The sequence below is a fragment of the Nicotiana tabacum genome, chromosome 20 (genome assembly GCF_000715075.1).
Source record: "Nicotiana tabacum cultivar K326 chromosome 20, ASM71507v2, whole genome shotgun sequence".
Lineage (NCBI taxonomy): Eukaryota > Viridiplantae > Streptophyta > Magnoliopsida > Solanales > Solanaceae > Nicotiana > Nicotiana tabacum.
In genome coordinates, this window is record NC_134099.1 from 135,392,247 (window position 1) to 135,413,883 (window position 21,637).

Below are 21,637 nucleotides of genomic sequence, written 5' to 3' on the forward strand. Positions count from 1 at the left end.
TTCTCTGCATTTTTCTTCTTTGAACTTCCTTTCCTTGTTTTGTTGCCCTAAATCATCCCCATTCTCTCCCGTTTGTTATTCTTCTTTATCACTTTGCATCATGTGCAACTTACCCTCAGATGCTAGTGAAGGGAGCCGCGTTGCTCCCTTGGCAGTTGTGTTTCCTTCCCATGTGGATGGTGTTTCTGTCATTGTTGAGGATGGAGCATTCCTGTCAGTGGAGGAAATAATCCCTGCAATCCCGATGTTAGGTCTAATCTTACCCGATCATCGGAGCTGCACCCGGGATTTTCGTATCGATGATGACGTCTAAAGAATTGGCAGAACTCAAGGCCAAGTTCGGTCTTCCAAATCACGTCGAACTGATCCCGGTTGGTGGAGACATGGTACAGGTTCATCGCCCCGGATACTATGCTCTATACGCCTATATCTTTCTTGTCAGCTATCCTTTCCCCCTCCTTCCATTGGTGGAGGAAATTCTGCCGTCACTACGACATCTGTCCTACTCAGCTTGCGCCATACTTCTACAAGATTATTAAAATATTGACCAAATTTGCCGAGCTGGCCGAGGTCGAACCAACTCTGCAGCATACATCTCTTCGCCCATAGCTTCTATAGGGTAACGATGTTGAATCTTCACTATCGCAAAGACAAATGCTTGGTGGTGAAGATGGACGATAAGGACAATAGCCAGTTCTGGCTCAGTTTCTTTTACGTCAGGATCGAGGACGTGGTGGCTAACGCCAATGGCTCTCCTGAGGCTTGGAATTATACACGTAAGTGTTTGATTTTTATTTGCACTCATTTACTTGCTTCAAAATTAGTTGAAGGACTTTCCTTTTCATGTAGCCAATAATCAACCTCCCCTTCTAGTCACGCGCATTTTTGACTGGGTCGAGCAAATCCTCCCCCACATCGTAGGAATCTGTGATTGGCCGAGCTTTATCAAGAAGTTCAAACCGGTTCTTCCTTAGATAGGTAACTTCTTCTGTTTGGCTGTGGTCGTTTCATTTTCTGTTGTATGCCGATTCGTTTTACTAATTTCAACGCTTGTATTTTTTCCAAGCAGGGGGTCTTCTCGAAAGAGCCGCGCACCGGTGCCATCCTTTCGGAGGAAGGCTACTGCACCTTCGGCTTCTGCCCCTATTGCGACAATTACCCCTTTTGTACTGACCCCTCCCTCAGCTACCGTAGTCCAATAACCTACCTTCGTTCTATCCGCTACTTCCGCTCCTCAACTCTTTTCACTGATTGATGAGGACATCGATATCTCTCTTGAAGATGGTGGTTTACTGCCCCATAAGAGGAGAGCCATAGATGCGAGAGGAGAAAGGCCAATAGCCATCGACTTGGAGGAGGGAGACTTCGCTCTTGGAGAGACGACTGCAGTTCATGTTGGAGAGGGCATTGAGATGTACTCTGAGGCCCCACACCTGTAGGAGATAAGTGTGGATGAATCGGTGCATCCTACGGGGGAGACGATCGAAAGGAGGATACTTGATGACAATCTCGCCCTTCCGAGGCAAAAGGAGGCTTCGTCCTCTAGGGCTGTAGTGGATGTCCCCTCGAAGACCATGGCTGAGGAGGATGTCGTGTCTGATTCTGATATGGATCTGGACGAGTTGAGGATGATCGATGAGGGACTTACTCAACTCGAGGTGAGGTAGGAAGGTGGATCCAAGACTATTATGATCCCAATGGATCGTAATCTACTTGTAAATACTAAGGGAGTAGTCCCTGCCCTCGATCCTCTTTGTTCTGAGTTTGAGGGTATGACCCTTGAGACGATAAACGACTATAATCTATCGAATAACATTGCTGATCTTGCTCTCACGGTAAGTACGACTATCGACTGTTCTTTTCCTTATGACTTAGTTTCTTTATAAGTTCTAGCACCTTTTCTTTGTTTTGTAGACGGTTATACTAGAGATTGAAAGTACTCGATGGGAGAGGAGACGTAAAGAAATTTACGTGAAGTTGAAAGACAAGTATATAACATGCCATAGAAAGTATCGGGAGTTTCGATGTTGGCTTCGCGAAGGCGGCGATGTGGGGGTCCTGAGGGAGGACTTAAAGGGACGTTGAGGAGCAAAGAGGAGGAGCTTGAGCTTAGTTGGGGCGTAGAGGCCTTATGTAGCGATCTTCAAGACCAAGTAGTCCAACTGTGAGGTAAACTTGAATTGTGCCAGTTCAAGGAAAAGGCTCTCAGTGGCGAGGTCGTCGAGAAGTAGGAGGAGCTCGATAAGGCGGAGTCTGCTTGGTTGGAGGCTTGGAGGAGGGTGGATTTCCTTGAGTTATCGACCAAAATCATTGTTCTAAGCGGGAAAATGACCTGTTGATAGCGAGCACTAAGGAGGAATGGCTTGATGAGAGGATTGGGGAGTTGGAAAAAGAAACTTTCGATCTTTAATCGAGTTATTGCTCTAAAGGTCGAGAAGGCCCAACTTCTTGCACACCTTCTTCGTCTACTGCTTCTGGCTTCCCCAACGTCCCCTATGAACTTTATGAAGAATGGATCCATGTCGAGGCCCGACTGGAAGTTCTTTGTGAGTTCTATTCAATGGGCTCCATTTCTGGGGCGACCCTTGAGGATGCTATGGTCAAGGCTCGGATTGCTTATGTCTATGACCCTCCTACGCCTCGCCCTGATGAAGAAAATGAGAAAGGGGAGGATGATATGGATCATATTGAGGATGAGCCCTGGTACAATTCTATTTACCCTCAGGGAGAGGATGGAAAGGCCGCTAACGGTTGGGGCGGTGATGGTATTAACGATTAGAGAGGCGATGTTGTTGAGGGTAGGACCAGTAAGGACGCAGTGGGTCGTGATGGCGATGGCCGGTAGTAGTTTTTTTTTATCATTTTGTGTATTTTTGCAGGCGTCTCCAAGAGCCTTTGTAAAAAACCTTTGTCTATAAATATCAAAGTTGATTTTGTGCTTTCGTTCGTGCCTTTCTTATTTGCCGTGATTTGTTTCTGTACTTGCGTGTTTTGCTCCTTTATATTTTTGTTTTTGTCCTCTAACTGATCGTAGTCCTTGGGTTGAATAGCCATAGGCTGAATCATTCATTTGCCTGTATAGATCGAGTATGTCTCCTTAGTTGAGGATCGATCAGTTAAGTTTGATCTTGGTCGGATTTAGCCTCTTGTTTGGTTAAATTTAGCCTTCCATTGAGACGTGGTTGAGAGATGGTAGATGTTGTTCGAACTTGGTCGAATCTGTGACTTTTCACAAGTCGTGGCCGAGGGATTATAGGTGTTGTTCGAACTTAGTCGAAGTTAACCTTTCGTTAAGTCGCGATCGAGGGCCAATAAGTGTTGTTTGAACTTGGTCAAACTTAACCTTTTGTTAAATCGCGGTCGAGGGCTGATAGGTGTTGTTCAAACTTGGTCGAACTTAACTTTTTGTTAAATCGCTACCGAGGGCCGATAGGTGTTGTTATAACTTGGTCGAACTTAACCTTTTACTAACTCGTGGACGAGGGCCGATACGTGTTGTTCGAACTTGGTCGAACCTAACCTTTTGTTAAGTCGCGGTCGAGGGCCGATAGGTGTTGTTCGAACTTGGTCGAACTTAACCTTTTATTAACTAGTGGCCGAGGGGCGATAAGTGCTTTTTGAACTTGGTCGAACTTAACCTTTTTTTTAAATCGCGACTGAGGGCCGATAGGTGTCGTTTGAACTTGGTCGAACTTAACCTTTTACTAACTCGCGGCCGAGGGCCGATAAGTGTTTTTTCGAACTTAACCTTTGTTAAGTCGCGGCCGAGGGCCGGTAGGTGTTGTTCAAACTTGATCGAACTTAACCTTTTATTAACTCGCGACTGAGGGCCGATAGGTGTTGTTTGAACATGGTCGAATTTAACCTTTTGTTAAGTCGTGGCCGAGGGCCGATAGGTGTTTTTTGAACATGGTCGAACTTAACCTTTTATTAACTTGCGGTCGAGGGCCGATAGGTGTTGTTCGAACTTGGTCAAACTTAACCTTTTGTTAAGGCGATTTTGATAAACGTAAGTTTCTATTACTTTGACGTTGTTGCTCTGATTACATAACTGGAGAAAGTTACAAACTTTTGGTATCGGCTGGCATCCCAGTTTCTGTCTATCTAGTCCCTTCATTGTCTGACTTGGAGAGTATTGAGGAGTTGGGCAATGAAAGAGAAATCGGTCCTTTCTTCGCATATTTTAACTCGAAGTGTCCCTTTCTTCGCCTCGTTAAAAATCTTTTTGATAAAACCCTAATGGGACAAAATTCAAGCGAGGGAAAAAGGGTACGACTTGGGAGCTTCTTCCTTTAGAAGTTGATGTATTTGAGGTGGCTGATTTTCCAATTGTTTGGTAATTGTTTTCCTTCCAATGTCTCTAGTCGGAATGAACCCTTGTTTGCTTTGGCTATTTTGTATCGGCCGTCCCAGTTTGTTCAAGTTTTTCTTCCCATGGATCTATACTTGCTTGGGTTTTGGCTTTCAGTATGTAGTCCCCGACTTTGAGCGGCCGAACATTTGCTTTCTTGTTGTAGTACCATTCTGATAGCTGCTTTTGGGCGATCATTCTTAGGTACGCCATATCTCTTTGTTCGGCAATCTCCTATTGCCTTCTACTCTCGTCATTGCTAGTATCGCTTTCGTGGGAGTACCTTAGGCCGGGTTCTCTGACTTCGACTGGTATGACTGCTTCGGTTCCATAGATCAGAGAGTAGGGTGTCTCTCCTGTGCTTGTCTTTGGGGTGTTCTACACACCCACAATACTTCTGGGAGTATTTCCAGCCACAACCCCTTAGCATCTTCGAGATTTTTCTTCATGATGTTTAATATGGACTTGTTGGAGGATTCTGACTGCCCGTTACCTGCCGGGTGATATGGGATTGAAAGTATCCTCTTAATATGGTGTTTCTCGAAGAATTCGGCGGTTTTCTTTCTCGTAAACTAGGGTCAGTTGTCGTAAATTATCTCTTTGGGTAGGCCGAATCGACAGCTAATATTTTTCCATATGAAGGTGATCACCTCTTGTTCGCATATATAGGCGAACGTTTCTGCTTCTACCCATTTAGAGAAATAGTCAGCTAAAACTAGAAGAAATTGTACATTACCTCGCCCCACTTGGAGGGAGCCTACGATGTCCATTCCCCACTTGATGAATTGCCATGGAGAGGTGACTGAGTGGAGATGCTCGCCTGCTTGGTGAATTATTGGGGCGTATTTCTAACATTGTTCGCATTTCTTCACAAACTCTGAGGCATCTTTTTTCATGGTGGGCTAGTAGTATCCTGCCCGTATGAGACACCTAACGAGCACTCGATCGCCGGAGTGAGCGTCGCAATGGCCCTCATGGACTTCTTCGAGGACGTGCTAGGTTTGGTTTGGGCCCAGACATTTCGCTAGAGGGCCGCCACATGTCCGCTTGTATAGGTCGCTATGGGGGAGGTTGTATCTGGCTGCCTGCATTCTTTGTTTTTTTGATTCTTTTTTATCGTTTTGGAGTGTGTCATCCTGCAAGAAGGCAATAATACGATTTCCCCAATCCCAAGTTAAACTTACAGATCTTACTACGATTTGGTCTAGAAGAGAGTTAAGGAGGTGGACTACACTTTTATCCTCGGTCGTGATGCTTTTGGTGGCTGTGACCAATTTGGCGAGGCCGTCCGCTTTGACATTCCGAGCATGTAGGATCTAGTCGAGCTGGCATTCGTCGAACTTGGGCAGCAACTTACAAATCTCGGTCTGATATTTTTGCATCCTTTGTACTTTGATTTGGAAAGTCCTTGTGACTTGGTTGACTACAAGTTGTGAATCATAATAGAGCTTCAACCGCTTTGCCCCATACCTGATAACAACAACATACCTAGTAAAATTCCACTAGTGGGGTCTGGTAAAAGTAGATTACGACCTCATACTCGGCCTCATTGTTAGTCATATCTGGGCATCTTATGGACTGGCAAATTACTTTACCGGTAGGGATCTTGAGTACAAGTACCATTTCGGATCCGGAAGCGTTGTCGCGCCCTGTTTTCTCGCGAAAGCGAACATTGACAACTTTTTTGATGGAAGGGTTAAAAGAGAAGAGCCGCCATCTAACGATTTTAAGTCGTACCTTATATGTGCACTATCCGTCCCATACTTATGGTCCATGAGGCATTGGACCTCTATTTTTTTGGGTGGTTCTAGACCTTACTTAGGGTGCTAAGAAAATGTCAAAACTAGGCGACATAAAAACACGTTGGACTTCACATATAGGCAATTAAAGGCTCAAGTTAGCCTCCACACTTAAACAACAAATGCATGCGAAATAGGTTTTCATGTTATGCAGTTCAAGATTAAGGAACATAAATCCCTATAGGCATGATTTCTACGTGATAGGCATCAAGGCATGCAAACAATTTTAGGGACCAATGTTATTTATAGATAGGATTGCATAGGTTGTTACACACTGATTATTGAGAAGGCGAATTCCCAGTTATTAGTCTTGCAGCTGTTGCGTCTAGGTGATTTGATAGCGAGAGTAGAAACTCAGAATTATTCATGCTTTTGATAACGGCCTAAGTGAGCGATGAACAATATTAAAAGGGGTGTCATTACCAGTTATTAAGGCGAACAGTAGCATCCTATATGCAGGATTGGTAACGATTAATATTTGGGAACCTGATTTTTTTATTAAACCTTATAGGCAGGTTTTCTAGGTGAATAATGTGATGCAATGATAAATAAAGGGATTAGAGTCCTATAGGTATGATCTCTAGTGGATACACTGCAGTAATGCAAATTAGAGGGGAGTTCTGTGATATTTATTTCCTACGGGCATGTTTTCTAATAACATATAGCAACAAAGATATTGAGGCATTTGAGCTCATGCTCTGCCAATAAACAAGTAGCGCAAGTGTATGCTTTTCCTAATAGCATGCTTTCTACAGTGTGCATAGAGTATGAATAACAGAAAGCAAGTACATCATTCAATCCTATAGGCATGTTATCTACTCATCTCATATTAATATTAGAATCTACCCTATCCCCTTTTACTAGCACCCCAATCGTTTATACAAGGATATTATTACAGACCTAAATTAATAAGTAAAGTAGTAATATTACATGACAACAGATAGGCCTATAGCAGGCCAAAATAAAACAACTAAATACCCAACCTTGCTGGGCCTTCAATACTTCTGACATAGTATACTTAGGCCTTCAACAAAGAACCACACGATCACAGGCCCATAGGGAAGTCCAGACCCTTTTCAATGAACCACAACACCAAGTGTTGCACCACTTGGAACAACCAGTATAGATATAGTATTAGGGACAGTTTGGAGGTTGAGGGAATGACTAGAACCTAGCCTTAGTGTGTCATAGTTCACAAGGGCCTCAATTGGACCCCGAGCAATGCTCACACTAGGGAGACCAACAAATATCCTAGGTAGCCTTGGCTTTCATCCCGCTAAGAATAGGAACTTAGAATGTCATAGTAACAAGTAAAAAGAGGAGACAGAGATCACTGAACTGAGCATACATCAGAACTGGTCAAGCAAGCCAATAGGTTTAGCAAGGTTCACATAGAAAAGTATCACATAAACAACCATCATAACAATTAGGAAAAGAAACAAGTTTGCAAGCATACATAAGTTGCACTAGTGGACATCTAAGGGTCTAAATTATGTTAAGTCTAACCTAATCTCATATTAATCAACACTTGAACAAAATGGGGGATACACATGTTGATAATCACAGAAAGGGGAGAATAGCAGATGAACCAAGGCATATTGGGAAACATGTTAGCATAAGAGTCCTAGAAAGTAGAGTGTTTGTCTTTAGAAGACCAGGATAGTATGAAAAAAGTTTAGAACAGACTTTAGGGCAACATTAAAGAGCATTCCAATATACACATGACTTAGTACCAAAAGGGTTCATTCAAGTAAAAAGGGTTTTCATAGAGTTAGGGTAGTATCTAAACACAATATGCAGTAATTGGCAACTTAACAACATACAACCACAATAATCAGGCTCATATTGGAGTGGATTGCTACTAAAGTCCAAAATTAAATACGTTAAGATACTACAGGGTGCAGAACCAATCTTAGGAGATAAGAGATCACAGACTGCAGGTCATGGTGAAGCATAACTCAAACAATAGACTATTCCCATGCGTACAACTAACACAGAATCACATTAAAATTAAACGTTATCATAATTGAATCATGCTCATACAAGTTCAAATGCATATGCAGATAGAAGGAAAGAAATTAAGCATTGTGAGGGTTTAAACACTAACTAGTAGCAGAACCAAAAGAGTGAAGAGTGTAATAGCAAAAACCCCAAATCCTCGATTCTTCAGAGTTCACAAGAGCCTCGAGAATGGGCTCCGAGCAGTGCTTGCACTGGAGGAGGTTGTTCAAAAATTTTAGAGAGTTTGAGTGTAACAATGAGTGAGTGAGAGAAGAGAGTAGTGAAAACAGTAGCCGAGATTAGGAGATTCAAATATTGTTTTAGGGGTTTCATGAGAGGGGTTTATAAAGTAGCATATTTCCTACATAAAATAGGAAACACAGTAAACATTAAAAATAAAATAAGGAAACATATACCCGAATCAATTAGAATCAATTTTTAGGGCAAATAATACATAAAACAAGGGAGATCAACAAACTAACAAGGAATAAGGAAAAAATAATCATGCAAATAACACTTAAAATAAGGGAATACAATAGAGAATAAGGAAAATATCATACGAAAATCAATTAGAGTCAGACTTAGGGCAAAATAAAGTAAAAAAAAAGAAACAAGGTGGGTTAAATAGAAATAAGGAAAATATTAGTCAAACACGGGAAAAGGAAGAATATCAATTGAAAATAAGTAAATAAGAAGGGAAAATCTCAAACCCTAGTTCAAAAGGAAAGCATAGATGGTCGAAAATCTCACTGAATCGGACCATATAGCCTGATAGCGAGTGCACATAGACGAAATATCATCTAAATCCCAAAAGTTGAAGGCAGAGGAATCCTATTTGGGGACTGGTACTTGCCAAAATTGGGGCAAGTACTATGTAACACCATAGTCTTGCAAAGAATACTGAGGAATTACATAAATGGTAAGAATATCATGGAAGGAATCCATGACTGAGACGGATTCGGAGAAGGTTTGAGTGAGGCGGCTAGGGTTAGAGAAGATGAGAGTAGAAAGGATTTTGAGGCAGTGGATAAAGGGAAATGGGGTTAGGGTTTATGGGGTCAGGTAGTTAAAAGGGGTAGGGTTATTGTGGGTCGTTGATTCTAGAGATCAACGGCCGGGATTTTAAGAGAACTGGGGTGGGTTAATTAAATGGGTATGGGTAGTGGGTTGCTGGTGTTGGGCTTGGGGTAATGGGGCTAAGGTTTGGGGTAATTGGGTCGAGGTCTGGGTAGTTTTAGGTCCGAAAATAGGTAAGAAATTAGGCTATTATTTAAATACCCCAAAATTTATCAAAATAATTTATAAAAAAATGCTTAATAAATGAATAAAAATATATTTTATGCACTGAAATACTTAAAATAATAAATATGTATTATAAAAATATAAATTTGCTAATAATATTGAATAAAGAGACTTTATGTATGAATATAGGTCATTATTGCAAAATTAGATAAATAGCTTAAAAATGCTAATATAATTAAAGAAATAGGACTAAAAATATTTGAAACATATATTATAGGTGAAAAATAATTATTTTAGGCAACTAAGTCATCACAAAATAATTTAAAGGATAATTACTAGTTATTTAAATATAAGAAAATTAATTTTAAAGCTCCAAATATTATGAAAAATTATAGAAAATGTTTGTATAGGTTTGTAAATTAAATGATGATGCAAATTGATGTTTTGAAAGTATATATACTATTTGAGAAAATATGAGGGCAAAATTGGGTATCAACAGCTGCCCCTCTTTTTCCAGGAATGATGAAAGAGTTGTCAAGTAAAGAAATGATGACCAATTTTGGCCGAATTGAGTGAGGGAGGATGTAATTTTGAAAAAATGGGGGCCAAACCCTGGTTCCTGAGTTGCCTACAAATCCCTGGTGTTACGGGCATCAGGCCGGGTGTAGTTCTGGATCCAACGGTGAACGAAACTGATGGAGTTGTTGTAGGAATGGTCGTACGTTTTGGAAAATGTTCTTTTGGGAAGGATAGTATCAGATGAATTTATGCGAAGTCATGAATGTGAACTTGAGACGTTATGGATATATCATAGGGTAAATATTTGAACGATCATAGAGTAAAAGGTGGGCAATTACTGGTAGTCAGTTACATTTAAAACAATTGCAGGATGTGAACGTTATGAACGGAAACCAGAGCGAAGATTGCTCCCGTTTGAAGAACGGTTACTTCCTGGATTACCTGCAAAACTTAAAACACGATGCATGCAAATATATATATGGATTATTGCGAGAATTTAAACATGATGCAAATTCACTTTGGACCGTGAAGGTTGTCTTTGGACGGTGAGGATGATGTCCTTAGACCATGATGTCATGGGCCATGAATCGTGAGATAAGGGATTTGCAGGCCATGAAATGATATCCTCGGGATATGAGAATGATGCGTCTGAACCATGACGCCTTTGAATAAAGATGTGCAATATTGAAAGATCCTCATGCCATGGAATGGTGTCTTACAGCTATGAGGATGATGCCTTCGGACTATGACGCCTTTGGATAGAATGGCAACATTAAAGCCCATGAAATGCAAGAATATGATGCTTGGTCATATGCAAAACAAGATAAAGCTTAGTCTTGTGTAAGATTAAGGGAGTGATTAGCCCCAGGTGAGTAGAGGATAGTGCTAAGTCTTGAATCGCGTAATGGAGATAGCATTCGGTCTTATGCGGGAAAAGGCAGTGCTTAGCCTCATGCAAGAAGAGGAGACAGTGCTTAGCCTTATGCAATTAGGGAGGCAGGGCTTAGCCTCATGTAGATAGGAGACAATGCTTAGTCTCATTCAGGGAAAGGCAGTGCTTAGCCTTATGCAATTAGGGAGGTAATGCTTAGCCTCATGCAAAGAGGAGGCAATACTTAGTCTCATTCAGGGAAAGGCAATGCTTAGCCTTGTCGCGCCTCCTTTTTTCGTTCCGCGGAAATCAGGTTCATGACATTTTGGTATGAGACAACTCTTTCCTATTGGGAAAGGGGTTTTGCAATTTTGAAGAGTCGCCACCTAACGATTTTAAGGTGCGTTAGGGCACCTATAGGGTTCATTTCTAACTATGTTTGGATAACTAAAGATAGGGTAAGGGCTTGAAATTATCCTAAGGGGAAGGTGTTAGGCACTCCTCAGGATCCACTAGTGTGGTTCCCGGCCAGACAGTTTTTGTGAATTTGTGCAATTAGCAAGTAGACAAGTAGGGCTCAAATAGTGAGTGTTTGAAAACAATTAGTGGAAAGCAAGATTTTTGAGAAAAAATTACAATCTAAGCCTAAAAGGAGGAGGGGGTCCTAGACTTTATAATAATATAGATCACATCAATGCAATACCCAGTATGACACTCCTCAAAAGAGGAGTTACACGTGGTATTAGCACACCAGTCATCATATTCATATCTACCCTTTCCCGCCCGTGAAGGTAATTAAAGCAAGGGTTGGTCCCGACCCCTATTGCATGCTGTTACCCATCCCTTCCTATTAGTCCCAGAGGAATTTAGGACTCCTATCCTATAAGAAGGAGGTTCTAGGCATACCCTCAGGTTTTAAGGCAAAATACTAAAGCGACATAAAAAACATATAAGACTGCACTTAGGGGGAAAACATAGAAGCAAGTAGAAGGCTCAAGTATACCTCCACTAATAACGCACATAGATAGCATGGCTCATGCACAACTAAAGTTTGAATTCATAATCCTAAAGAAGGGTGTTTAAGTGATAATAGCATAACCAGATTTATTACATGACTCAGAAAAGAAGTCCGAATCAGGTTTGCCTACTGATTTTAACAGTTGATAATTAAACAAAGGCAGTTCCAGTTATTACCTAAGGCTTGCCTAGGCGTAAAGCAATATGCAGTAGTTATTTAGAATTATTGAAAGACGGTTTGGAGCTTATTTTTTACCCTAAGAGCATGTTGTTCTAGTCAGATGCAGAGATTATTACCAGTTATTTTAAATGGGAGAATCAAGTGTGAAGCTATTTTTACCTCTTCTATAATTAGCAATTTACACTAAGTGTGAATGCAAGTGCAAAGAAGATCCTAAAACATGTTGTCTAACGTGCATGTATAAAACTCATGACGCAGAATTCCTAGAGCAGGATTTCTAAATGCATATGGCAGGATTGAAGAATTTCCTAAGAGCGGGATTTCTAAATGCATATGGCAGGATTGCAAAATTTCCTAAGAGCAGGATTTCTAAATGCACATGGCAGGGTTGCAGAATTTCCCTAAGAGTAGTATTTCTAAGTGCATAGACATACAGCATGGATCAATGAATGAGGTGCGGAAGCAAGAAACATAGGCCCTAAAAACATGATTTCTAATGCATTGTATGAATTCTAAGCATGGTTTCTATTGCACAATTAGAAATATAAACCTAATAACATGTCTTCTACCCTTAACAAATTATAGCATGCATATTTACCCTATCCCTTTTTACTAACCACCCCAATACTTGTTACAAATTATTATAGATCATGTGAGGGAATTATATAAGTAGAAATGAAAAATAAGAAGCTACACTATAGGAAGCCTGATTAGGACTTTCTCTCTGAGTTATGTAATAAACCACCTCAAGTGCCAATATCATTCCATAGCCTTTCTCATATCTGTGTGTGTCAGAGTTCCCTAAGGACCTCCAGGGATCCGGAGTAGTGCTCACATCTAGATTGCATAACCAAGAGTAAGTGCAGTGTGGAAGGGCCAGCTCTTATATGTCCAGGTTCAAAGGGAGCTCAAGGGTCCCAAAGCAAGGCTCACACAAAAGGGGCAGAACCTAGTGGTCTAAAAGTATATGTTAGAGTGCTTGACATAGATTTAGAGGAGTTGAGTTGGAAAACAATTTTGAAAACAATCATGTTTGAAGTGAGTTTGCAAAAAGACAACAGAACAATTGCTTAAGGAAAATAGTTTTGAAAAAGGAAGGGGATAGGAGCAACAACAACACATACAGAACAAGTTCAAAGAACAGTACAACTTCAAAAGTCAGGGAAGTAGGGGTTGGGGACACAGAGGGTCCAAATTAGAAACACATAATCATGGCTGAGAAGAGATGCATATAGACCAGTAAATACAAGGGGTGAGCAGGGGCTAATTGGTCTTCAAAACACAAACAACTACTTTAGGGGAATCATGCTTGGAATTATAACAGTAATAAAACATAGGGACAGGGTATGGGATAGTCATGTAGGGGGCCTATTACACATAATCAGTCATGAATTAGTATTAATCAAGTACATTAGGAGACATACTAGTTGAGGGACATAAACAGGAACAAGTAAACATGCTGATTACATTTGAACAAGAGAGGGCAGAATTTTAGGCATGCTGAGTAAAGCAGTAAACAAGAAGTGCAATTTAACAGCATAAGCCATTAAATCAGTGTAGAAAGAGACAGGGATTGACAAACAAGGGAACACATAGAGTTGAGTTTCAGAATTTTAACAAGGAACATACCAGTTGAAGAAGCAAAATGCAGAAAAAGTAAAGCAATCAGAGTTCCACAGTCTAGCCTTGGCTTCCAGCCGGCTAGACAAAGAAGTAGCACAAGTAGTAGAGAAAGAAGAGAGAGTTTGAGTGTATATGTGTCTGTTCTGAACTAATTGTTCGTGTGTTGAGAGGTAAAACAAGAGTGTATATATAGCACTTTAGGAGTAGAACTAATAAGGTAAAGGGAATCAGAGTTCAATCAATTAAGGATCAATCAACCAATCACAGAATCAATTATCATAAGGGAGTCGGGAATAGACCCCTTAATTAGAGGTAATTGATTAACGGTAATAACAAGAGAGTCTAATTAAGGCAAGAATCCCAATCATACAAAGTAAAGGATCAGTAAAAATCACAAAATCATACTGACGGATAGTTAAGGCAAGTATGATCAATTAAAATTACAAATAAGGAAACAAATAAAGTTCATGCATACGAATCTTTAACAAAACAAACCAGGCCACTAAAATTTCAAAAATAATACTGATTTGAAGAGAGGGAAAATATCAGTTTTCCGTAAATAGACAAATAGGCAAAAATAGAATTTCATAAGCATGCATAAACTTGCCAAGGGATCGACTCAGAAACCCTAGTAGAGATGAACTAGGGTAAAAGTCACAAGATACTGAATTAGGCTAAAGGGGGAAATCATAAAAGTCAAAGCACAACACCAACAATGTAACAAGTAGCTCGGAAAGACTCAAAGTCAAAGCAAAACATAAGAAAATTAGGGCTTTAACACAAAATAGTTAGGGTCCAGACAATCTTAGCAGAAATCAGTCAATAATACCTAAGAACATATGATTAACACTCAAAAATCATGAAAACTTTGAGAAGACAAGTTTCAGTAAACCCTAGTTTAGAAAAGAGCCACTAAAATCAAAATAGTTACTCAAAACAGGAGATTTTTTAAGTAAAACATTTAATAATACTTGAATCATCTTAGATCTATAAAGATCTGTGAAGAATCGAACAGTAGTAAGTTAGGGTTTCGAAAAAATAGCAAAGATGAAGAAAAATCGGTTAAAACTCATGGACACACTTAGATCTAAGACAGATCTAAAGCAAAATGGAAAATCTCAGGAGCTAGGGTTTCAGAGAACCCAAGGAAGATGAGAAAACATTAGATCGTTACCGATTTCAGCCGGAAAAGCCATGGATCTTACTCGAACGGCCATGGATGGCCGGAAAGTAGCATAAGAGACCATGGGTGGAAGTTGAGCAAGATCTGGGCTATATCTCTTCGAGATCTTTCCACGAAATCACAAAAATGGGCAGCCAAGAGACGTAGGAGACGAGTATATGTCTCAAACAGCCATGGGAATCCATGGATTGAGTGAGGATCGAAGGGGATTAGGGATGGTTTGGGCGGCGGCGACTAGGGTTTGAGTTAGGTTTTCAGAGAGAATTGGAGAGGAAAGGGGATTCAAGGGCGGCGGATTGGTAAGAATGATTTAGGTTAGGGGGTCGTTTGGGTTAAAAAAGGTAAGGGGAAATAAGGGTTGTTGATCTTAGAGATCAACGGCTAGGGTGAGACGGGTAGTGGGGATCCGGGTTTGGGTAGGATTTGAATTTGTTTAGGATCGGTTTTTAATTGAAATTGAGCTGGGAAATTGGGGTTTTATTTGGGCTATAATTGAAAGCAAATTTGGCTACATTTTAAATAGCTATTTTTCCTTTTTAATTTATAAAAATAGTAAATAGTATCTGAAAACTAATTTAAAGTACTAAAATGATTTATAATACATAATCAATAATTTAAAAATATAGGATCCAATTTTATGCACATAAAACATAATTACATCTTAAAAGGGCTAATATTGCAATTATGTGCAAATTAGTTTTAAAAATACTAAATAAAATTATAAAAATTACTTTAGCCATATTTTGGCATAAATATTGAAATAAAATAGATAAATTATCAAAACAATAATTTTGGAAATTATTATTGGGGATTTTATGGATAAAAAGGGAAAAATAAATCAATTTAAACCTTTTAAAATTTTAGAAAATAATAAAAACCTTGGATATGATTATGTATGCATATATATGCCATTTTGCAGGTATTTTGAATATTTAAGAAATATATATGGAAAAATTGGGTATCAACAGCTGCCCCTCTTTACCCGGGAAGGATGAAAGAGTTGTCGGGTAAAAATATGATCGCCAATTTTGACTGAGCGAAACTGTTTGTGATAGATCTTAAATACTCTTGCCTTGTGTTTTGATGATCTAACAAACTTACTGATAAGAACCAGATAGGGAACCTGACCTACTTGGATTGCTGCAAACTTAAACGGATTCCACAACTGGAACTGAAGTGACTGACGGCATTGTTTCTGCCGCACTACAATACACTCTCAGCCCACTCACTCTTTGACCAAACAAAGCACTCACATCACCTCAAGTGATGTGATCAAGATGTACCCGATGAAGCTTCATACAAAGACATCACTGGAAGGTTTCTGTTTCTCAATTCAAGCTTTTGCAAAAATAGAAAACTCATCATCCTCTCAAGCTTGAAGAACAAGGTTGAACGCCACTACGGACCAGTTACTAAAAGATTGATTGTTGTTGTCCTAGTTGAGTTGTAACCTTGTTGTTGTACTTGCTATATCTCCTAAATTCGCTTACTTAGAAGCATACTGATTAGGAGTCCTCTTGTAAATTCTCGAACTCGCTGAGTTTAGGTTGTGACTAGATTTAGTCATAAAGAAAAGTCTTTATAATCGTAATGTTGTAAAGTGACTTGGGGTGATAGCACCACAAGTTAGAAAAAGCCTTTGTAACTAGGATAGTCACAAAGTGGCTTGTGGTAAAGGTACCACAAGTTAGTTGAGTAAATCCTTTGCAATCGGAAGTATTGTAAAGTGGCTTGTAATAGGTAAGATTACAAGTTAGTAAAGTTAAAAGCCTACAGGTGTAGGTCGTGGTTTTTTTGATCCCTTTGTGCGGGATTTTTCCAAGTAAAAATTCTCTGCCTCATTTACTTACTACTTTACTAAGTCCTCTCAGCAGAAACTTGTAGAGGACCAGATACTCTAAGACTTGGTGGACCCATACAAACTATCAATTGGTATCAGAGCGGGTTCCTCCTATTAGGTTAACACCTAGAAAGGATCCTCATGATGGCTCTACTAAATCTTGAAGAAGGTCAATCCATATAGCACCCACCTAAGTTTGATGGAAAATGCTATTGGTGGTGGAAAGCTAGAATGTATGATTTCATCATATGTGAGGATTGCGAGCTTTGGGATATATCTGCAATGGTCCGTTTGTTCCAATCAAGACCAGCAGAGAATACACTGAAGCACACAAGAAAGCATTGAAGAAGAATTTTTGTGCCAAGAAAATTCTGGTATATAGTTTGGAACCAAATGTGTACGACAGAATCTCTACATGCGACACTGCCAAGGAAATATGGGAGGATTTGGAAATAGCTTATGATGGAACTACACAAGTAAAACAAAATAAATCTAATACTGACGATAGTTCTACGATGGCAGTTGAAGGCGAGGAGACTGGATATGACTCAACACTTGCTTTGATGGGGCAATCAGACAATGATGAAGATAATAGCAACGAAAAGGTTAACTTCAGGGATGTTCAGAAAAATCTGAAATCCTACTCTCCAAAAAAACTCATGTGTTTAGCTGATGTTTTAATTACAACATTTTGTAGTCTTGCAGAGGATAGAGATTCCTTGTTCTTAGAACTAGAAGAATCTGAACATACTAGGAAAGGCTTATTGGCTGTAATTACTAATCAAAAGAATGCCATTGAAACTCTTAGAAAAGAAAAGAGTGATCTCTTGGCAGAAGCTGCTGACCAAAGGGAACAAATAGTAGAGCCCTTGACTAAGTCAAAACCTGAAAACCCTGAAAGAGTAAAGGAGATAGTTAGTGAGGAGTATGTTATGCTTGAAGATGAGGTGAAGTCCTTGAGATGTAGGATGAGCGCTGAAATTGAGAAAAATGAGCTCCTCCAAGCCAATCTAGAAAAATTAATGAATGACCTTGAAAAGTCTCTAAAGTGGCCTGGTCCATAGAGGCTACCACTGCCTTGTTCACTAATGATAGTGAAAAAGGGCAGGGAGCAGGGTCTTCAAGGAAAAAAGATCTTTACAACCCTTATAGCAAGAACGCCACTACATCTGATAACTGGCCTCAGACCTAATGTGGGAACACTGGGCACTCTAAGGAAGGTGTCCAGCCAAAAATCAATCAGTACCAAAAGATAAAGTGGTTGCTGAAACTGTGATCACAAAAGAGGGACCAGGTTCCACTTATAGAGAATGCACATTACCTGCATGGACTAAAATAGCTCTTATTCTTCCTCTTGGTTACTACAAGGGACCCAAACTTGTTTGGGTTCCTAAAAATAACTCCTAAAATTCTTGTGCAGGGAACAGTGAAGGGAAGTGGTCAACAATGGTTCATGGATAGTGGATGTTCGAAACACATGACTGGGAATACCAAAAACTTTCTTTCACTAAAAGCCCTGCAGGGAGGGAGTGTATCCTTTGGCAGTGGCAAAAAGGGGTACATTTTTGGAGTTGGAAAAGTTGAGAAGTCACTCACTCACTCTATTGTATGTGTACTATGTCAATGGACTTAAGTACGGTCTCCTGAGTGTCTCTAAAATTTGCGATAAGGGAAACAAGGTGGAGTTCTTGTCCAAAATATGTACAGTCACTGACCTTGTGACTGGTGAATTAGTCCTGATGGCCAAAAGATACAAGAATATCTATGTTTCTGATTTTGAATCTTTACAGAGTGGTGATCTGAGTTGTCTGAAGGCGGTTAACGATGATGCTGAACTATGGCATAGAAGACTGAGTCATGCAAGCTTCTCTCTTCTGAAAAAACTAATTCAGAAGGACCTGGTCCATGGTTTGCCTATGTCATAATTCAAAACTCAAAAAGTCTGCAATGCCTGTGCTAGAAGAAAACATGTAAAGTCCTCCTTTAAGTCAAAAAGAGATGTGAGCACCTCAAAACCACTTGAGCTCTTGCATATGGATCTGTGTAGACCTATGAGGGTGAAAAGTATAGGAGGAAAGAGATACATTTTCGTGATTGCGGATGACTATTCCAGATTCACATGGACTCTGTTTCTCAGAACAAAAGATGAAACAGCTGAAGTATTTGTGGCCTTTATGAAGAAAATTTAGGTGAAGATGGAGTCTAGAGTTGTATGCATTAGATCAGATCATGGGACAGAATTTGACAATGTCAAATTTGATGATTTCTGCAATGAAAATGGTATCTCTCACAACTTCTCAGCTCCCAGAACTCCTCAGCAAAATGGTGTAGTAGAAAGAAAGAACAGAACTTTGGAAGAAATGACAAAAACAATGCTGATTGATAGTGGACTTGCAAAGAACTTTTGGGCTGAAGCTGTCAATACTGCCTGCTACTTAGTGAACAGGTGCATGATCAGATAATTCTGAACAAGACACCATATGAACTGCTAAATGGAAGAAAACCCAAGTTGACCTACCTAAGAACGTTTGGATGTAAATGTTATGTTCTCAACAATGGAAAAGATCAGCTTGGTAAGTTCGATGCAAAAAGTGACGAAGGGATATTTCTTGGCTACTCTTCTCAAAGCAAGGCTTACAAGATATATAACAAGCGGACTCAATGTGTTGAAGAAAGCATCCATGTTATCTTTGATAAATCTCACCAATCATTTGAGAAGAACGCTGAGGAAGGTCAAGATAGAGAACCCTTACTTTTTCCTGGCGAAGTCATTAACATGACAAACGGAAAGGCAAATATGATGAGTCAAATGAAGGAGGCAAATGAAGACAACGCTGCCTCATCATCTACAGAACCAAGCACTTCAATTACAACCACTGAAGCTAAAGAAAAAGTGGTTGATGCAGTTCAGGGAACTCCACTTGCATCTAAGAAAAAGATAGAGGAAAATCAGACAAACATACCTTCTTCTTCTCAGAATGAACCCCAATCATCTAAATGGAGACATCAAAGTTCTCGCCTTTGCTTCCCATATGGAATTCACTCTGTTCCAAATGGATGTCAAAAGTGCATTCTTGAATGGATTACTTAAGGAAGAAGTCTATGTGAAGAAACCACCTGGGTTTGAATGTCATGAGCACCCTGAGTATGTGTTTAAATTGGACAAAGCCCTGTATCGGCTAAAGCAGGCTCCTCAAGCGTGGTATGAAAGATTGTCAAAATATCTCTTAGAAAATGGCTTTAAGAGAGGGAAGATTGACAACACTCTTTTCTTAAAGAAACGAGGAAGGAACCTGCTCATTGTTCAAGTCTATGTTGATGATATAATCTTTAGAGCAATAGCTAACTCTCTATGTGAAGAATTTGCAAAACTTATGGGAAGTAAATTTGAAATGAGCATGATGGGGGGATTAAATTTCTTCTTGGGTCTTCAAGTAAAATATTCCCCAAAAGGTACTTCCATCTGTCAGCAAAAATACATCCGGGAACTATTGAATAGGTTTGACATGGAAGCATCAAAGATGATAGACACTCCCATTGCAACTGCCACTCAATTGGACATGGATGAAACAAGATCTACTGTGAATCAAACAATGTATAGAGGCATCATTGGGCCTCTTCTCTATCTCACTACCAGTCGACGTGATATTGTTTTCAGTGTGGGGTTGTGTGTGAGGTTTCACTTGAAGGCTGCCAAAAGAATACTAAGATATCTCAAAGGCACGCAGGACCTAGTGCTATATTATCCATCAGGTGACAATTTTAATCTAATTGGGTATGCTGATACAGACTATGCAGGTTATCGTGTGGACAAAAAAGTACTTCTGGGATAGCTCACTTCTTAGGATCATGTCTTATCTCTTGGGGTACAAGAAAGCAAAATTCAGAGGCTCTTTCAATAGCTGAAGCTTAATATGTGGCTGCAGCATCCTGCTGTGCTCAGCTTCTGTGGATCAAGTAGCAACTGGAGGATTTTGGAGTTCTCACTGAGAGTGTGCCTCTCCTATATGACAACACCAGTGCACTCAGCATGGTAAAGAATCCAGTCCAACATAAAAGGACCAAACATATTGATGTGAGGCATCACTTTCTAAGAGATAATGTGGAGAAAGAGTTGATATGCATGAAGTTCTGCAGCACTAAAGATCAAATTGCAGACATTTTTACCAAGGCACTAAGTAAGGAATAGTTTGAAAGAAACAGGGTAAAGTTGGGACTGTTCAGGCCAAACTAAGAACCTGATCCCTTTTTGAGTTGGCTAGAGTTATTAAGAAATAATAGGTTCAAATTGTTTTCTGGCCCTGCCTAACTCACTTCAATACGTTGCAGGTAATCACGCACGATGAGCATAGAAGCAGTAGATGCAGTACATGACTGATAAAAGAGGATTAATTCTTTTCAAAAAAAAGGGGAAGAAGGTCTTGAGGGCTTGAAAAAAATGTTTCGCAAGAACCAGGTTCTTGTACTAAAGGTTAGTAGTTCTGTACATCCTTTAATACACATCTTAAAAGGCACAAAATACAACTTCCATGTCATCAACTTTTCAGATCCGGCTGTCACGTCTCTTCAATTCAAAATGTTCCATCTCCCTCTGAAACATCACGATTCTACATGCCCAACCGCCGTTTCAGAACCGGTACCTATTCTAATTGTCCTCTCCATTTAAAGACCTCTCTCGTATGATCTTCCTAACCATAAGCCCTATTCTAGATTCACCAAAAAGGAAGGATCATCACACCTCCTCTTCCATGAGAAAACCTCCGACCCATCCATGGAACCTCTCCCCTTCATTGAGTCCGTGTCACCCTCTATCACCTCCACTGCTACAATCACTCCTTCCCTAGTTTCCCAACCTTCTCCCTACTCTAAAACTCCTAAAACCACTGTTCCATCCTCAACGTCATCTGATGCCCTGGAAAACAAGGTGAAAATACTAACTTCACGAAAGGCTCCGCCATCGTTACCGTCAACTCCATGGTTGTGGAAGTACTGGTTGAGGAAGAGAAGACT